An 18,134-nucleotide genomic window follows, 5' to 3' on the forward strand; every position below is an offset into this window, starting at 1 on the left:
GTAGAATGACCCTTTCATCATTTCATAATAACCCTGTCTCTGGTAATTTTCTTTACTTCAAAACTTACTTTATCCGATCATTAATACGTTACTTTTGCTTTTCTTTGATTAATATTTGTGTGACTTTCCTACTTCTTTTACTTTCCCCCTTCAAAGTGAGTGTGTTGTAGCAGCCTTTAGTTGACTCATACTTTTTGATATATCCTGCCAGTCTTTGCCTTTTAATTGGTGTGTTTAGATAATTTACATTTAATTTGACTATTCCTATGTCGGGGTTTAAATTTGTCACTTTGCTTTTTGTCTCTTGTCTCTGTGTTTTATTTTTCTGTTTTCTTTATCCTGCTTTCCTGTGAACTATTTGAACAGCATTTTAGTGGTTGAATTTTATATACACAACTTTTCTCAGTCTACTGGTGTCATTTCACCAGTACAAGTGAAACATAGAAACCTTAACTCCTTTTATGTCTTTCTACCTCCATTTTTGTCTTAACTATTTTCCACATCCTCTTAAAAATCACATTAGAAAACTGTTGTTTCAAACATCAAACATAAATTATAAAACTCAGTGACAGAAGGAAAATCTTTCCTTCTTACCCACGCTTATGTGATTAATCTGCCTTTTATTTCTTTCTGATGTTCTCAGGTTCCTTCTCTTGTAGATTCTTTTCTGTTTAGAGGGATTTCTACAGTCATTCTTTTAAGGTAGGTTTGTTGTAAACTAGTCCTCTTAGCTTTCTTTCATCATAAATATGTTGATTTCTACTAGGTATGGAATTCTGAGTTGACAGTTCTTTTTCTTCTACCTTGAAAGAAAATGATTGTAGCACTTCTGGCTTCCCCAACTTTGGATTAAAAAAAAAAAAAATCCACTGTCAATTGAATCATTTTCTCTCCATGGGTAAGGTGAAAGTTTTCTCTGGTCGCCTTTGACATTTTTCTTTATTTTCAGTTTCCAGAAGTCTTGGCATGAGTTTCATTCTTCTTGGAGCTCATGACCGTATGGAAAATCACAGCCATTGTTTGTGTTGGCACTTCTCATCTCCTTCTCTCCTCCTTCTGGGATCCCAATGATATGAAATAAAATCTTTTGTAGTCCCATGGATCTCTGAGGCTGTGTTCTTTTTTTTTTACTTGCTCTGTGCTTTTCAGATTGGGTAACTGCTAATATTCTGTCTTCCAGTTCACAAAGACTTTCTTCTCTTCCCCCCATTCTGCTGTGGCACCCACTCCCTGAGCTCTTTATTTTTGTCATCGTTTTTTTCAGTTTCTTGTTTTTGTCTTCTGTTTCCTTGCTGATGCTGTGTCTTTCCTCGTTTGTTTAAGCGTGTGCATGATTGCTGTCAGAGCATTTTTGTCATGGCCTCTTTAAAATCCTCAATAGATAATTCTCACATGTCTATCACCTCATCGGTACACTCTTTCTTCATTCAGTTTGAGCTCTCTCTTCTTGGTATAATGAGTTGTTTTAAAAAATTAAATCCTGGCTATTGTTATATTGCATTATGAGATTCTGGATCCTATTTCAAACTTTCTGGTTTCGAGGGCTTTTCTTGGACTCTGCTGCAGGTGGGGTGGGCTGGGGAGTGCAGCCTTGCCAGTGCAAGGTGGAGGCAGGAAGTCCAGATTCTCTGCTCAGCCCCACTAACATGAGAAAGGGAATACCTTCTTATCGCTGGGTGAGGAAGGGAGCTCCAGCTGTCTCCACTCATTCCAAGGTGTGGGTGACAGAAGCCCAGACTCCCCACCAGACTCTTCCTACCCCACTCCAGTGGAAGAAGACACACCAGTACTGCTCAGTGGGATGGATGTGTAGAATGTTTATTTCACCTTCATTGGCATAGGTGAGAGTGGGGTCACAGTACTTTTTGGTGGTATATGCCTGGAGAAAAGCAGTTTCAATGTTTTCTATCTTGCTAGGCTACCCCTTAACTTATCCTTTGATTAAAGAGAACAGGCTTTTGTTGAGACCATTGTCATCTGTCCCTTAGGAATTTCTAGGTTGTTTGCTTCTTCAGTCCCAAGTCTTTGGATATACAGAACAGAAATAGCCAGGTGCTGGTGGCTCATGCCTGTAATCCTAGCTACTCAGGAGGCAAAGATCAGGAGGATCGTGGTACGAAGCCAGTCCGGGAAAATAGTTTGAGAGATGCTATCTTGAAAAACCCATCAGAAAAAAAAAAAGGCTGGTGGAGTGACTCAAGGTGTAGGCCCTGAGTTCAAAACCCAGTACCGCAAAAGAATAAAATAAAATAAAATAAAACCCAAGAAACTCATCATTACATGATTCCATGGGTCCCAAGTTTCCTGGCTTGTCTGCCTTCTTCCCACTTTTCAGAGTCTTCTTATGTTTGTTTCATATGTAATGTCCAGGGATTTTGGTTGAACTTAACAGAAGAAATAGGGAAAGTGTATCTACCCAGTGCTCTTGGAAGCAGGAGTAGAACTGGTCTTTACTTTTAAGGCACTGGACACTGATAATAACATATGGAAGCCCAAAACATTGAGCATGACAACTTTTACTCAGTTGAAGTGAGGTTGGGGCTGTGACCATGACCACTAGCCTAGGCCGAGGAGCCCTTAATGTACCTCCCCAAAGTCCTGGCACTCCCCTGCCAGTGCAGCTTGAACAGCAAAGCGGTAACTGACCTGTTCCCCACTAAGCTGGAACACATCGTGGGGAGAGGCTCCATGTAGGAGGTGAGTCCCACAAGAATCATGAGCTCTTTCCTGCCTCAAGCACTGGCTTCCAGCTCCTCCTGTTCTCACTCCCATGCTCACTTAGGTATTTCCTGCTAGTCTCAAATAAATGACTTTTCCTCAAGGCCTCTCTCGGGGGTCTTGGTCTGTAGGGATCCGGACTAAGGTAACCCTCCATTTGCTCAATCAGTGCTGAGTGTGAGACCGCTGGTGGTGAGCTGCCTTGTAAACGACAAAAAAGAGCCATCTGTCCTCACGACATCACCTTCCGAGTGATGTCCTCGATACCACTGACTTCTCTGTAGCTGGCCCCACCTGGGCCATGATCGCCGGCCCCCTCCTGAGCCTCCCTGCCTGTCCCTAGCCTCTGAGCTCATGGATTAGCGGTAGACAGTGGCCTTGGCTCAGGACCTCTGCTGATGACATCTCATGGTTCTGTTTGTCTCAGTTACCCTGAGATGTCTTTTCTCGAAGGTGGAATGGAGGACAGCTTTCCAGCGCTGTGGGCTGCTTCCCTGGATTGGGCCTTAGCCTCTGACACCTGCTACAGGTTTTTTTTTGCTGTCTGATGACCTGGAAGGCTCCCAGGGACGTCTGCAGCCAGGAATCCCCACTGCCCTGCTCAGAATAGGTGCTAGGGCTGACCTTTGCCTGGTCCTGGGAACCGTCAGGCCACACTCTGCCAAGTTAATTCCAAGGTCAGCTGCGTGAGTCATGGATGGTCCTGTAGGTGGAGACCAGAAGGAATGTTGAGTCTTATGTGGTTTTATCTCACTTAATCCCAGATAGTGACTCTTGTTGTGGACTCTCAGCCTCTGGGGTTAGCTTGTCCTGCAGGAGGTGACATCAGAGCACCTTCAGTCCTGTCCATAGAAATGAATGCAGACTTCAGGGAGGAGTGGCTGTTTGGGAGGATTATTTGAAGAGGGCAGAAAGGGATCATGGCAATAGGAAATCTGTTCTGTCCACGAGGACTGCCGGCATCTCAGAGGCTGGGCAGCAAAGGGCTTTCCTTTCACGGGGAGGAGTAAACAAAGAAGAGTGAGGTGTGGGAAAGTGAGGTGGGTGATGGGTGCATGGGACAGTAGGTGAGAGACTCGTTCACTGCAGGCCAGCTGTGAAGGAGAAAAACTTAGCTAAGGTTTCACTCACAAGCATTTTTTCCCAATTGGTTGGTGGGGACAAGATAATTCAGGTAAACTTACATGAGTCACAGAACAGGAATTTGGAGTCACAAGTAAACCAGGGGTCATTTGGTGGCTCCTGGAAGCCTCATCAGCCTTTCCTGAAGCAGAGGGGAGTGGTGACATCTTTGATTTTCCTTATCTTCTAGTGTCCCAGGGTTCAGGTAAAATTTAGCAGTGTCAGACCTCTCCTGGGATGGGAGTCTCACCCTGCAGGACACACAGACTGGATCCAGCATCTCTCACAGGGATGGGCTCCCCTTGGGGGTGGCCCTCAGTGGGGTAAGCTCCCCCAGAGCTATGGGGTGCATGGGCTTAGTGGGGGCGGCTTCCAGGCAGCATAGGGCTGGGGCGCTGCTCCCAGCTCAGGGCTCAGGCTCCCTCCTCCACACCTTCCTTCCCTCCTGGCTCCCAGCCGCCCCCTTCTCCGCCTGCCACACAGCTGTTTTGCCAACATTGCTGCCTGATTATCTTTCAAGTGGCTTCTTAGAGCAGATGTTCCGGCTCCTTCCTGCATGGAAAACAAACAGGCACTGTGTTGTCACTTGCTCTCCTGAGGAAAATCCCTCTGCCACCGCCCAGCCTTCTCAAGAGGTTCTGCGGGCTGCTCCTTGCCAGGAATTTGACTCCAGGTGGGTGGCAGGGCTCCTCAGGTCTTTCTGGGGATGCTGGGTTGGGGAGGCATACTTTAAACAGAATGCAATTCAGACCTGGGCAAAACCTTTCAATATTTTTTTAACTGCTTGAAACACATTGATGCCTGAAACCAGCTCTGACTCTGAAAGACCCCTGGGCTTTGTCCCAAGTTGAAAATTCCTTCTGGCATCCAGAAGCCCCACCGAGAATGTGTTGGTGTGTGAGGTCTGCGTTGTGACAGCAATAGGTTTAGTTCCTGTTCGATGCAAGGGGGAGTCTCCCATGAAGTCACATGTGCCTTTTAAATGTGCCCATTTCATGTACCCCATTCCCATTGAGAATCAGGGATCCTGGTGACCCATGCAGCCACTTGGGCGGTGGACGTGACAGGAAGGCCTCCTGGCCAGAGAGTAGCTGTCTTCTCTCTCGGCCTTGGAATCACCTCCTCTCCTCATCATCCCTGATTCCTCTGCTGCACCTTTGCTGCCTTCTTGGACGCTTTCTCCACCCCATCCTCAAATGCGCACATTTCTCAGTGATGAGCCCCTGCCCTCCTCTGGTCTCTCCTCACACCAAACGCTCTGGAGTGATGGGTAAACGTTCAGACTCCTGACCATCCCTGGACACCTGTGCAGTAGGCATGACCCTTGCACATTCAGCAAGCATCCATGGGGCTGCAACGCACCGCTCTGCTGCCCACGTGACCTCCCATCCCATGTCATCCCCCAGGTGCTCCAGCCAGACCCTTCTCAGAGCTCCTTGTTCAGTCTCAGAATCAGCTTGGCCTTTCTATTTGATCACCATCCAAATATCCACTCCATCTCTCCTTAGTTCCACCTCAACCCCAATGGCTCCTTCTGCCCTCCTTTCTCCAAGTTCAAGTCCAAGCATGGGCAATGCCCCCAGCATTTGTCTCAGAGGTTTCTCCCCTTGGCTGCATTCCTGCCGTCCATGCCCCAGGCCACCACCATCACCACCTGGGCCATCCAGATGCCTGAATGGTCTCCCTGCCCCCATTCACTCTTCGGAAGCAGCCAAGGAGGACATGTGACAAACACAGTAGGTTCCTACCCTTGCAGCAAAGCCCAAGCTTCCCCAGGGCCTGTGGCATCAGCCCCTGCCACCCTCTTCCTTTCTTCCTCGTCACTCAGGACCTTGTTCCTGGGGTTCAGCTCCCACTGTATCTTCTCAGCTCCCCAGTGGGCTGAACGCCCCTGCCTCGGGCCGTCTGTGCTTACCGTGCCCTGTGCCCACTACGCTCTTCCTTGGCTCTTCAGGGGCACAGCTTCTCTCATCCCGTAAGTCTCAGCTTTCCTGACTTCTTCACCAGTGACATCACCGCTTCCTGCCTGGAGCTCCCAGACAGGGACAACTGTTCATTCTTCTTTCCTGGTGTGTCACCAAAGCTCACAACTCATAAATATAGACGCACTAATGTTGCTTATGTCTTTTTTTGTCTCTTGGCATTTCTTTATAAAATACTCAGCCTCAGTCATTTTGTCACGACAACGTGAAAGCGGGACGAGGGAGCCCACTTTGTGCCATCTTTTGCTCAGAACCCGTGAGATTGTACTTGAAGGAGATGTCGCTCTGGGTATCAGAAAAGCCCTTTGAAGGGCCAGTGGGAGGCAGAGAAGAGAGAGTGGTACGGGGTCTTAGCTGACCTGTGACGGGAGGCCTTGGAGAGGAAGGAACAGGCCTGATTGGGCGTGATACCCTAAAGACTTGCGCCCAGGGAACCCGAAAGGGCTCACTGAGGCAGAGGGCGATGGGTACCGGAAGACAAAGGCGCCCAGGTAGGTGCTGTCTCTTTCTCCTGGTAGACTTGGTATTTGATGGCTTCAAATTGCATTTTCCAGGTTTGGAAAGAGCTGTGGAGACTGTGTCCTGTCTGCCGGCTCCCGATGTCCGGAGAGACAGTGTGGTCCAGTGGAGAGAGACCCTCGGGAAGTTGCATGGCCTTTCTGAGCCCAGCTCTCGTGTCTGTAAAAGGGTCTCGTAGAACCAAGCTTGAGTTTTATGAGGATCGTTTAGACGCTCATGCAGAGTGCTGGACTAGTATTCAGTCCAGTGCTTTACCCACACCCTTTCCCACTGTACCCTGCTTACTCTAGTTCATCCTGACTACTAGGTTAGCTCTGAGCCTCAGTCTCCCAAGTATTAAATGGGGTTTGTATGAGAGGCACTGTAGAATTGTTATTTTGAGATTGGAGGAACTAGAGGCACGACTGATGTTTGTTGATCAAATGCTGATTGTACTTTCTTACCACCCACCATAATAACACTTAGTGCAGAGGTGGGCACAATAAACACCCATGGGACTTGATACAAATGTAAAAAGAAGTGAAAGAGTGGGAGGTAGGTAACACCTTCCCAAGCAGGCCAGACAGGTGGACGTGGCGCTGAGCTAACGGAATTTCCGGCAGGCCCCTGAACATATTCAGAATCAGGGAGTTAGGAGACAATGGAGGAGAGGCTGCCAGAAAGAATCCATCTCAGAAGTGGAGCTGAGGGACCAGTGCTAATATTTTCGGAAATTGAAACTCCAACCATGAAATCGCTCATCATTTATCATACATGGGCTCTCAGAGGGGGCACGGAACAGCATTTAGTCTTTCCACTTTCAAGGCCATCCAGGCTGTGGCTTGAGATGCGTGTCTGACGCGGTGGGCCGGAGGGTCCCTCCAGCCTTGGGGAAGGCCACCGTCTGCAGACTCTGCTCTGTGCAGCGCCCGAGCCCCATGGCGGGAGGGTCCAAGCTGGGTGGGCTGCCTCTTCCAGCAGGAGAAAAAAGCCCCACATCCCTTCTGGATGCCTGAGCACTGTGCCTCTTTGAGCCCTTCACACTGTCAGCTCCAAGCTTCCCTTTGGAAGGGTCCCACTGGTGGTGTCCACTTCTTCCTCTGTCCTGATGATGGTCACGTCTCTTTCTACCTGAAATGCCCACAACTCGTCAAGAGCAGATGCTTGAGCTGTAGGCTGTGTCATTTATCTGCCCATGCTCCCCAGCTCCCTGGCTTGGCCAAGGTTGTCCTTGTTGCCTCAATAGCGGGACAGGTCCAGGCCGGCCACGATGACCTGAGTGGGAGGGGTTTGCAGTTGATACCCCGTCATCACGTGACTCATTAAAGTGGACCTCCCCACTAGGAGCCGGTCCTGAGGACGGTAGACGGTTCTGTAGTTGGGCCGAGTCAGAGAACAGGAGAGGCAGCTGGAGGACTTTCGGAGCAGTCTTGGGGCAGCAAACTCGCCATTCCCTTTGCACTGGCGTCCATTTGAAATGGCGAGGGGACAGAGCTGGAGCCCTCTCAAGCCACTTTCCAGAGAGACCACTAAATTTTTATTCCTCAGTCCCCTGCCATGCTACTCAGTGTGTGTGACGGTCAAAGGCCGGGTGGGGTGGGGACACAGAGATCTCTGGAGATAATAATTCCTGTTTATTAAACATCAGAACTCAAACATTTGTCTTCCTATCTTGGCCACCAGAAAGCATGAGCGTAATGAAGGAACCGGGTCGGCCCCCACTGCGAGCTAGGGTATAGAGTCATCTTCCTCTTTGGATGTGTCTGCTTTTTGTTGTAGTGAAACACACATCACATTAATCCTAGCATCTTAACAGCTTTCAAGTGCGCAGTTCAGCAGTATTAGCTGTGTTTGTCTCGTGCACAGCCATCAGCAGGGTCCCTCTCCAGAACCCTTGTCATCTTGTAAACTGAAACTCTGTGACTGTCAAACAACAATTTTCCCTTCCCCTCTCCACTTGGCCCCAGGCAGTCACCATTCTACTTTCTGTCACCATGACCTTGACAATTCTAGGTAGCTCTGTAAGTGGACTTAGGCAGTACCTGTCCTTTTGTGACTAATTTCACTTAGTGCAATTTCCTCAAGGTTCATCTACATTGTAGCATGATCAGAACAGCCGTCCTTTGAAAGACTAACTAGTATTCCACTGTGTATATGCCATTGTATTTATCACTCATCAACAAACACTTGGGGTACTTCCACATGTTGACCATGGTGAATGCTTCTGCTATGAACACCAGTGTACAAATGGCTGTTTGAATTCCTCCTTTCTTTTTTTGGGGGGTTGGGACAGGGATTTGAACTCAGGGCTTTGCACTTGCAAAGCAGGAGCTCTATAGCTTGAGCTACACCACCATCTCATTTTGCTCTGGTTATTTGAGACTGGGGTCCTGTGAACTATTTGCCTGGAGTGGCCTAGAACCGCAATCCTTCCGATTTCAGTCTCCCAAGTAAAGAGGATTACAAGAGTGAGCCACCAGCACTGGGCTCAGTTCCTTCAGTTTTTAAGCTTCCATTTTAACAGCGTTACTGGCTAGATGCTGATGAAGGTAGGAAGCTAATCTCTCTGCCCTTTACTGTGCAGCACTGTATGCCTGGCCCCCATTCTTGGTTCTTCATATATGCTATATCATTTGCTCCATTATTGTCTCTTGCTGTTGGGAAATTGCTCCTTTCTGGAAGAAAGTAGGAGACATTCCCTTACTTACAACGACCCTCCACCAGGTTGCATCCCCAAAATCACCATTCTGCTTTTCACTCTCAGCACAGTATTCAACAAATTGTATGGAAGAGTCCACTTCAGGTTAGATGGTTTCACCCAATTGTCGACTAACCTGAGTGTTTGGAGCCCATTTAAGCTGATTGCAGTGGGTTGGGTGTAGTAAATGCTGCTTGGCTTAAGTATTTTCACTTTGTGATGCGTTAGAAAGGGACTATGGCCCCACCAAAGAGTGTTTGTATAGCAAAGCCATTGACTGACTAACAGAGCTCCTATACGTCCTCCCTCCTGACGTGGTCCTCAGCCTAGAGCAATGTGACACCACCCACCAAATCCTGGGGACTGCTGCGGTAAGGGTCACCAGTGACCAACATCCTGGGGTGACCTTTGGCCCTCCTCTTACCTGCCACTGATTTTGACCCATTGGCTGCCTGTCATCCTGAGCCTTCCTCGCTAGCATCTGTAGAGGGTTCTGTCTCTCTGCCTTGGTCTCCCCTTGTCTCTTTTCCCCTCTTCTCTCCAAAGGGTCCTTTCCTGGGTGGACTTTCAGTCACGGGCACTATCCATGGCCTTGTGTGGAGCTTCTGCTCCTCTCATTTGACATGGCCTGACCCTCTGGGCCTCTCTGTGGCCACTGCCTCTCCTTGCTACTGACACCCAAGTCCCTCACTCAGCTCCTGAGATCCACCCCGAGCTTCTCTCTCACATGTCCAAACTTGGTCTATTGTAGTTCTCCCCAGAATTCACCCGTTACTCTAACGTCATCATGTCCCAAGTGTCACCATTGTCGTGCTCCTTCCACCCACTTCCTCTGCTCAGCAGGTGACACCACCTACCCAGCGGTGTGAGCCCAGCCAACCCAGCATCTTCCAGCTTATGGTGTCACCTCACTGGTGCTGCCTACTTGGTCCTCCCAGGCCCATTTTTCCCTATCCCTGCTCCTCCCTCCGCAGCTGGGCCTCATCCTGCCCTGCCTGCAGTATTAGCCCTGACTATGGGCAGGTCCCCTCCTCCAGCCTTACCCTGTTCAAATCCATGTTCCACAGCTGCCAGATGGACTTATGTCTAACACAGAGGTGACACGGTCTCCTCATACTTTAAACCTCGAGTGTCGCTCTTGCACCCATAGGATACATTTACACCTCACCGCCTGGCCCTTTGCTCCCTCTCCAGCCCTGTGCTCATTACCAGTCATCTGTCCTCTGCAAATGTGTGCTGTGTGCCTACCACCTGCCTCTGATGGAAGTGGACCAGTGAGGAGAAATCAGACACACTCTGGCGTTCCTGCTGGTAAGGGACAGAGAGTCACCAAACGCAGTTAGTAAGGCCAGTTTGTATCGTGGAAAAACACCCATGTGAAACAAGCATGGAGCCTGGAACGGGTAGGAACAGGGGCCAAGGAAGAGCTCCAAGCAGGTTTTGGAAATGCCTGTTGGTCCAGGTCCTGGTGACGCCACAGTCTCTCACTCTGACCCCAGCATCCTTCTCTTCTTCTCCACTGTCTGGCCTCATTCTCAGGACTTCTCAATTCCTTACCTCAGTGTCTTCCTCATTGATCTCCCAGCCTCCATTTCGTGGTCTCCACCCCACCCCACCCAGTTACCAGAGCCTTCTTTCTAACACACAGATCCAATTATACTTTCCCTTTGTTGACGACCCTCTCATGATGGCTACAGGAGATGACCAAGTCTTGGTATGCCCTCCAAGGCCCTTCACGGTGTTTTCTTTCTACTGGAATTGCACATTCCTCCTGTCCTCTCTCCTCCTCTGCTTCCACCCGTCTCTGTGGAGCTGCTCCTTGTCAAGAAGGACCTCAGAGCTCCGTCTCCCTCTGTCTGTGCAGAATCACAGCTAGCCAGGTGGCCTCTGTCCCAGCCTCTCCAGGAAGTGGGATGGTCCAGTCATCTCTAATGTTGGGCTGTGTGAAGGGTCTGGCTGAGAAGGGCCCCCCAGTAGCTGCTTACTAGACACAGCATTCCAAAGTCTGAGCCTGGCCCAGAAAACAGTCATGGCCCTATCCTTAGGGACTTTCATGTCTACCTGACAATACTGATGACTAGCTGTCTGTCCTCCACTTCTCCCTTCCCATGTAACTTTACTTTTCTGAGAGCAGTAGCAGGCCACCTTAAGATACCAACAAACACACTGTGTTTCCCAGAATCCCTAAAGCCATAGATTTCCCTATGATGCTGTCAGACCACTGGGCTCTAAGCAGAAATGCCTGGATGAGGCTCCCTGGAAAGTTATTTTGTGATGAACAAGATGAACTGGTGTGTGAACCCCATTTTGTTCTTTGCTCTTCCCCTTCTCTCTGCCGGCCTGCTAATGGGACATTGCGGTAGGCATCCTGTGAGCAGGAGAGAGGAAGTGACAGGACGCTGAGCCCGCGAGAAAGGAGGCTGGGCCCCTGAGTGGTGAGGAGTTTGATCGTATTCTAAAAGTGGTGGAAGCCATTGAAGGGTCATCCCTAGGGGAGTGACATCACCCAGCTTACCTGGTGAAAAGCCGGATGGCTACTGGTGGAGAGTGTGTTGGGAAGGGCAAGGGTGGATGTGGGGTCAGGATTGGAGGAGCCTCACTTTGTGTAGCACTGAGGTGGCATCAGGAGAGATGGAGGAGCTGGAGGACTGAGATGTGGGCTGGGGGGTGGCATGGGTGCCTTGCTGATGTCTTGTGTGGGGTGTGGAGAGGACACTCTTTCTGGGGCATTTTACTTAAGCACCTGAGTGAGTGCTGCTGCCACTGTCAGAGAAGGAAGACTGGGGGCGGGGAAGGAGGAGTGGAGCTGCAGGAAAATCTGAGTTCAGTTTCAGCTGTATGACTTTTGAGAAGTCCCTACCTATTCTCTGCAAATGTCAAGTTGAATATATGAGCTGGGAGTCCCTAGGAGAGGCAAAGACTGAACATGACGGGGTGTGTGTGGAAGACGGCAGAGTCAATGGGTGCTATTTGGTGTGATTGGATGGAATGAGGTTATGTTGGTACAGAAGGGGCCCAGGGCTGAGCTCTGAGCCAGTCCTGAATAGAGAGGCTGGGACATGGTGGCAGAATTGGCAACACAGACCGAGAAGGAGGAGGGAGGTGGAGGCCAAGCATAGCAAGTGTCACAAGAAGTAGGAAGGGTCCACCAATAGGTTGATCCTATCGATGGAATTCAGGGGAGCTGGAGCTTTCAAAGTGGGAGGGAGGTGAGGCTTGGGGAGAGACCTGGCACAACGCCTGTCTCGCCTCTTGGCCCAGGGTCTGTGGGCTGTGGGAAGGAAAGCAGCCTCCTCTTGGGAGGGGGTAGGGAGGCCAGGCGTTGGTCAAGACAGTGCATGGAGGAGATGGGCATGGCTGGTGATGGGTTTGAGTGCCCAGCACTCAGAGGGGCTGCTCTCTGTAACTGGAGACCCTGATTTCCTTGGGAAACCAGATCCCAGTCTGCAGAAGGATACAGCAGCCCCATATTGCTGTAGCTTCTGGTGTCTTCACAGCAAAATGGTGTCTTGTCACTTGCAAGCAGTGATAAGAATGTTATAGGATGAGGGACAGGGGTCGAGTCCCAGGTCTGGTCAGGCAGGAGCTGTCCAGTCCAGCTTAGGGCTGATTGGCATGAGTGCCCAGCCAGGTGAGCCCACCAGTTGGTGTGGGAGGTTGAAGGCCCTGCCCTGCACTCTGTCCAAGTCTTGCAGGTAAGAGATGAGTGCATTTCGAGGGTGATTGAGCACTGGAAACCATGCCGAGGCTTGGCAGGCACCCGCGGCACAGGTGTGTGGGTAATTGTGATACACGGGGTGAGGCAGGAGCTGCCAGCCCTGCGTGCCTCTGTGGGTAGGATCACTGAGGGGCTGGGCAGCAGTGGACAGGAGAGCTTTCCAACTCTGAATCCTCATGGCAGTGAGATGAGGAAAACTCAGCCAACTGGTGCTGGTTTCCATGGAGATGTCCATTAGCCTGGCCCTTGTGGTCCCTTCACAGCCAAGATTCTACTGGAAGTTTTTCCCCAAGGAATGCCATGCCCCAGAGCCACCAAGATCACCCATGCCACCCTTGTCCATGTGTTTTTCAGATGAGCTGGTAGAAGCTAGAGATGGTAGGTCTGCTTAGTTCCACAACAAAGGCTCCCTGCCCAGTGCTTCTAATCAAGGGGAGGAGTCACTTGTGGAGGTGATGAACCCCACTTGCAGTCGGAAGGGGCTGGGACTGTGGCATTCCTAGCACAGACAGATGAGGGCAGAGGCTTCCTGGATGGAGTGGGGTCTGAGCAGACCCCAGGGATGGCTTGGACTGGAGAACTGAGAACAGAAAGTACAGTGGGGAGAGGCTGGGCAGAATGTGGCAGTGGGATGAGTGGCAGCATTGGGAAAGAGGGGTTTGCCCAGTCTGTTTTCAGGCCACAGAATTTGTTCTTTAAATTGGATGCTTTTGTGCCACTGAGCTGAGTGAGCGCTCAGGCTGCTGTCAACCCTGCTTGTCTCCAAGCTTGTTGACTGGCGGGCCAGGGGACCCTTGCTTTCTACAGTGCCTCACTTAATCTTCCCATGATCCCCAAGGAGCAGATGTGTTGAATCCAGTGTACAGAAGAGGAAACTGAGTCTCAGCTGAAGGCCTGAGGGCTCTATCCTCTCCCCATTACCCACAGGGTAGTGTGGACAAAGCTGGGAGTGTTTGTTAGGCACTTTTGACTAAGCATCCCTGAAGAGGGGGGAAGGTACCGATGAGCCCAAGGGCAGATCCCTGGGTGTCTGGTGGCCATCTGTCCCTGTTTGGGTGGTGGGATGAGCTGTGAAGTCAGAAGCCTGGGTTAGGACCCCAGGGCTGGGCCTCCTTAGACAGACCATCCCCTCTCTGCTTTCTGTTTTGCATGAAGGGCTGGCTGCTTGGACAATGTCCAAGTCCCTTTCCGCGCTGGGGCCACTGTGGGTCTCTCTTTGCTTGGCTGCTCCTGCCTCTCTGACCCTCCCTCCTGTGTCTTCTGGAGCTCAGGAAGGAGTTGAGACCGGTCCGTTGCAACCGAGCACGTGCGAGTGGAGCCGCTGGCTCCACCTCCACCCCTTAAGACCACTTTGGGTTCCAAGCTTCCTATTAAAAACAGACATCTACCCAAGAACACGTATGATGAATCCACTCGGGTTCCGACGATAGCACCTATCCCTGACTGAGTGCCTACTATGTGCAGGCACACGCTGGAAGCTATAGTCACGTGTCATTTTCTCATTCATATATTCTCCCTACCAGGAATGAAGTTGTTTATCTGTTTTATGGATGAAAGACTGCAGTCCAGAGAGGGTAACTGGCTTGACTAAGCGCTCACAGCTTGGGAGTGGCAGATCTGGGATTAGAACCCAGAACTCGGTGACTCCAAAGCCTGGTTCATGCCATGTGACTTATCACTGCTGGGCTGCAGGACACAGACATCACATCGATGACCCTGCCTATCAGGTACTCCCTGCAGCTTCTCCTCCTAAAGGGTGCAGGTTCTGCCATGCTGTACCACACACCTCCAGGACTGCTCCCTAGAAAAGACGACTGGACTTACTTGGGTGGTCTTAGGGGCAACAGTGGGGTGGGTCTTCCCTTTCTGGCTGTATAGGCAGGGTGCATGGTGACTGTCTCCAGGCAGCAGTAGGACGAATAACTGATGGTGATTAGTTAAACCATAACATCGGTCATGCCATGCATAAGTGATGAGCTAACTGATGCCAGGCTGCAACGAGCACCCCCACCTCGCCCCCCAGCCTGGAGAAGCTACCATGTGCCGCCTCCCTGTGTTATCTGGCACATCAAGGGCTGCGACAATGAATATAGATTGACCTTATTATAGCAGCCGGCTGCTGGTGCCAGGCGCAGCCAGGCATCCTTTGCACAAATTAAAGGTGTCAGCGTGTAATTTACGGCTCATGGTGGAAAGGGGTGGTGGGGGTGGGGGAGGCATCGAGGCAGGTAGGAAGGAAGGTGGGCCGGCTTCGGGGCTGCACCAGGAGCCCCTTGCACTAATGACAGGGGGTGCAGCTGAAGTGTCATTTCCATCTCCGCTTTGCTCGTTTTCGCTATTCATCGCTCAAGGGACAGGGGAGGGGGGAGCCCCCTCTCCTCGGCAGCCCTCCACACGCTCTGTGTGCATGTGTGTGTATTTTTCAGCTAAATTACTGGTTTTACCTGAAGAGCGGAAAGTAGGTGTGCTAATTTACGGCTCAGCAGATAAAGCTGCAGTGTGGGGAGCTGTCTGCGAGGGCTGCAACACGACATCATTTTCCTAACACCCGGAGTTGGGGCTGTGATTACAGTGGTAGTCTTTTCCCTCTCTCCTCCTGCTCCAGCACCGAGAACAGATTAAACTGTAAGTAATAGATCTTGGGTTTCTTGCCATCCCACTGATATACACAGTACACAGTTTGACACAAAGAGTAAGTTATACCACACAAACAACAGTCTCTGCCCTTCACCGCCTGGAATTACTTTCCCATTTGCTAAATTCCCTCCTCTGTGAGCTCATTTTCTGGTGAGCAGAGACTGCTCCCTCATGCAAAAGGGGAGGAAAACCACAGGTGAAGATGGGAAGAGGTAGCCAGGACGGTTAGTTTAATCCCTGAGGTTTCCAGATGAGGAACCTGAGGCTGGAGAGGAGGAGTGGCTTCCTGCGGTCACCCTGTGTGTTTGTGGTGGCGATGAGCCTCAAACTAGGTCTTCTGATGGATGGGTCTGGCCCTGGGGCCACGCACAGAGTGGGTAGGTGGAGGAGCTGGTGATGCCAGGCATCTGAGTAGCTGCTTCTTCCTCTGTTGACCCTGAACCCCTGCGATCTGCCATGCAAAGCCCTCCCTGTCCTCTCTGCCCTGTCTGTGCCACTGGAGGGTCCTCCTGGGGCTGCTGATGCCTCTGGCTGCCCCCTGGGCTTGGCTTATGGGAGTACAGTGGGGTACAGCACTTCTCTGCTTCTCCCTGTGCGATGCCACATCTCTGGGAAGAGCTGCCTCCTGGTGGCTGCTGCTCTTATGGGAGGCCCCTCTTCCATGGCTCCAGCTCCCGGCTGAGGTTTGGGGGTGATGGCTGCCACTGTTGCTCATGTCTAGGCACCTCATGGTCCCTTTGGGGTTCCCTTGACTCTGCCAGCCTCTGTCACTAGAACCATCTCGGGAAGTTTTGTTTCCTGTGAGACCCCGAACACACCCGGCGTACAAATTCTCCACCGAGGCCCCACACTGGCCCAGTCCTCTGCCTGAAGGCACAGAAGTGTCCAGATCTCCCATAGTAACACCACATCCCTCTGGAGTGTTCTGCCACTCACCCAGCTGCCCTTTCTGGTCTCTGACCTCCTCCCAGCCAGGTCCAGGAGGCCTTTGTACCCTTCACCTCCAGGGAACCTCACATGACGTGCTCTCTGGTTAGGTCCATCTAAGAGGTGTAGAACTGAGACTGCGAGAGGCAGGGTGACCTCCCAGGGTCATCCAACCTCAGCAGCAGAGTCTACTTCTGAACACGGGGCCAACTGGTTCACACTCCGGAGCTCATATGTGCACACAACACACTCTTGCACACACATATGAATAGGTATTTACATATACACACATACATGCACACGCAGGCACGTATACGCACATATGCGTGTACACATACTTACCTGTGTTCACACTCACACACGCACACATGATCATATGTGCACACATATGCCCATATGCACTCACTGTGCATACATTACCCAGTGCACACACACACATGCACGAATGACGAATGACAAAATGTCTTGGAGGCAGGAGATGAGCATGGATGGGGAGGCAGCACCAGAAGTGATGGGGGCTGGAGCTGTCAGATACAGGTAGGGAACCAAGGAGAGGCAAATGGGTCCCCAGGGTGAAGCAGAACCTGAACGGGAATATGGAGCCTCAGTAGACTGGCTGCACGTGGATCACCAGTCACATGGGGGTAGGGAAGTGCTTCAAAAATACAGAGCCCCGGGCCTCCTCTCTGACTCCAGAGGCAGCCCAAGAGTGGGTTTTGTTTTGTCTCCCATCTTGGGAGCCCCATTGCACATGGAAAGGAAGCACAGAGAGGCCAAAGTCAGGGTCTTTCAGCAACAGTTCCAAAGCAGGGCTAGAGCCCAGGTCCCTTCACTCCCAGTGGTACTTGCCAGATGGCATCAGGTTCACTCTCCAGGTTCCCAGTGGACAGGGAAGAAATGCAGCCTCCCCAAAGGCTGTGCCTCGGCCCCTCCCCCGCCCTGCAGTGGGTTCTCAAGATGGCAAGTGGGGGGTGGACGAGGGTGGTAGCAAAGCGAAGCCTCTGGGAGTAACATGACATTTAGAAGTGTGAATCACTGGCATTTTCTGTTTTCTTCTGCCTCCCCTCTGCACCACGCACTCCTGCCAGGCGCTCTGTGAGCTGTGGGGACACCAGACCTGGACATCGCTTTGGGGAGAGGCTGCAGCAGGGAAGAATGGCTAGAGTGTGAGATGAGAGGACAACAGGGCTTTGAGGTCTGGCACTGCCCCTTCTTGCTGGGTGACTTTTGGAAATGCACTGTACCTCCCTGGGCTTCAGCCCTGAGCCCCTCACCATCAGGTCTTGAGCTAACACATGGGGAATCTTGCAAAACTCCCTCTGTCCTGGCCCCCTCTCCTACCCTGCTATCCTGGAGCACAGGACAACTGAGAAAGGTAGGAGGCTAGACAGAGGTGGGAGGGATCAGGGTGGGAGTGGGAGCAGGCAAGGGCAGGCCAGAAGCTGGAAAGTGTCCCAGCCCCAGTCTCCTCTTTCTCTTCTCTGACTCAGAGCAAGGCCAGACAGTGATTCCCTGCAGCAGCCTCCATTTGTAGGGTGAAAAGTGGCTGGGCCATCCTCAGGTTTGGCTGGGCAGCCTCCATGCAAAGGCTGCACCCACACTGCATCCACTTCTCTGTCCTGGCTGGTGGGCCAGCTTTGGGTGTGTTTGGGAGGCCCAGGTCCTCCCAGCTCTCTGCAGCCCAACACAGTGCTGAGCTCACAGCAGCTGCCCCAGGACGGCCAGTGGATGGAGCCTGTGCACCCTGGCCAGGCCATTCTCAACCCCAGCAGGCACAAGGTCAGGGAGCAGAGGGGCATCTTCGGGCAAGACCCTCCTTCAGGAAATGGGACAG

The sequence above is a fragment of the Castor canadensis genome, chromosome 19 (assembly GCF_047511655.1).
Source record: "Castor canadensis chromosome 19, mCasCan1.hap1v2, whole genome shotgun sequence".
In the NCBI taxonomy this organism is placed as follows: domain Eukaryota; kingdom Metazoa; phylum Chordata; class Mammalia; order Rodentia; family Castoridae; genus Castor; species Castor canadensis.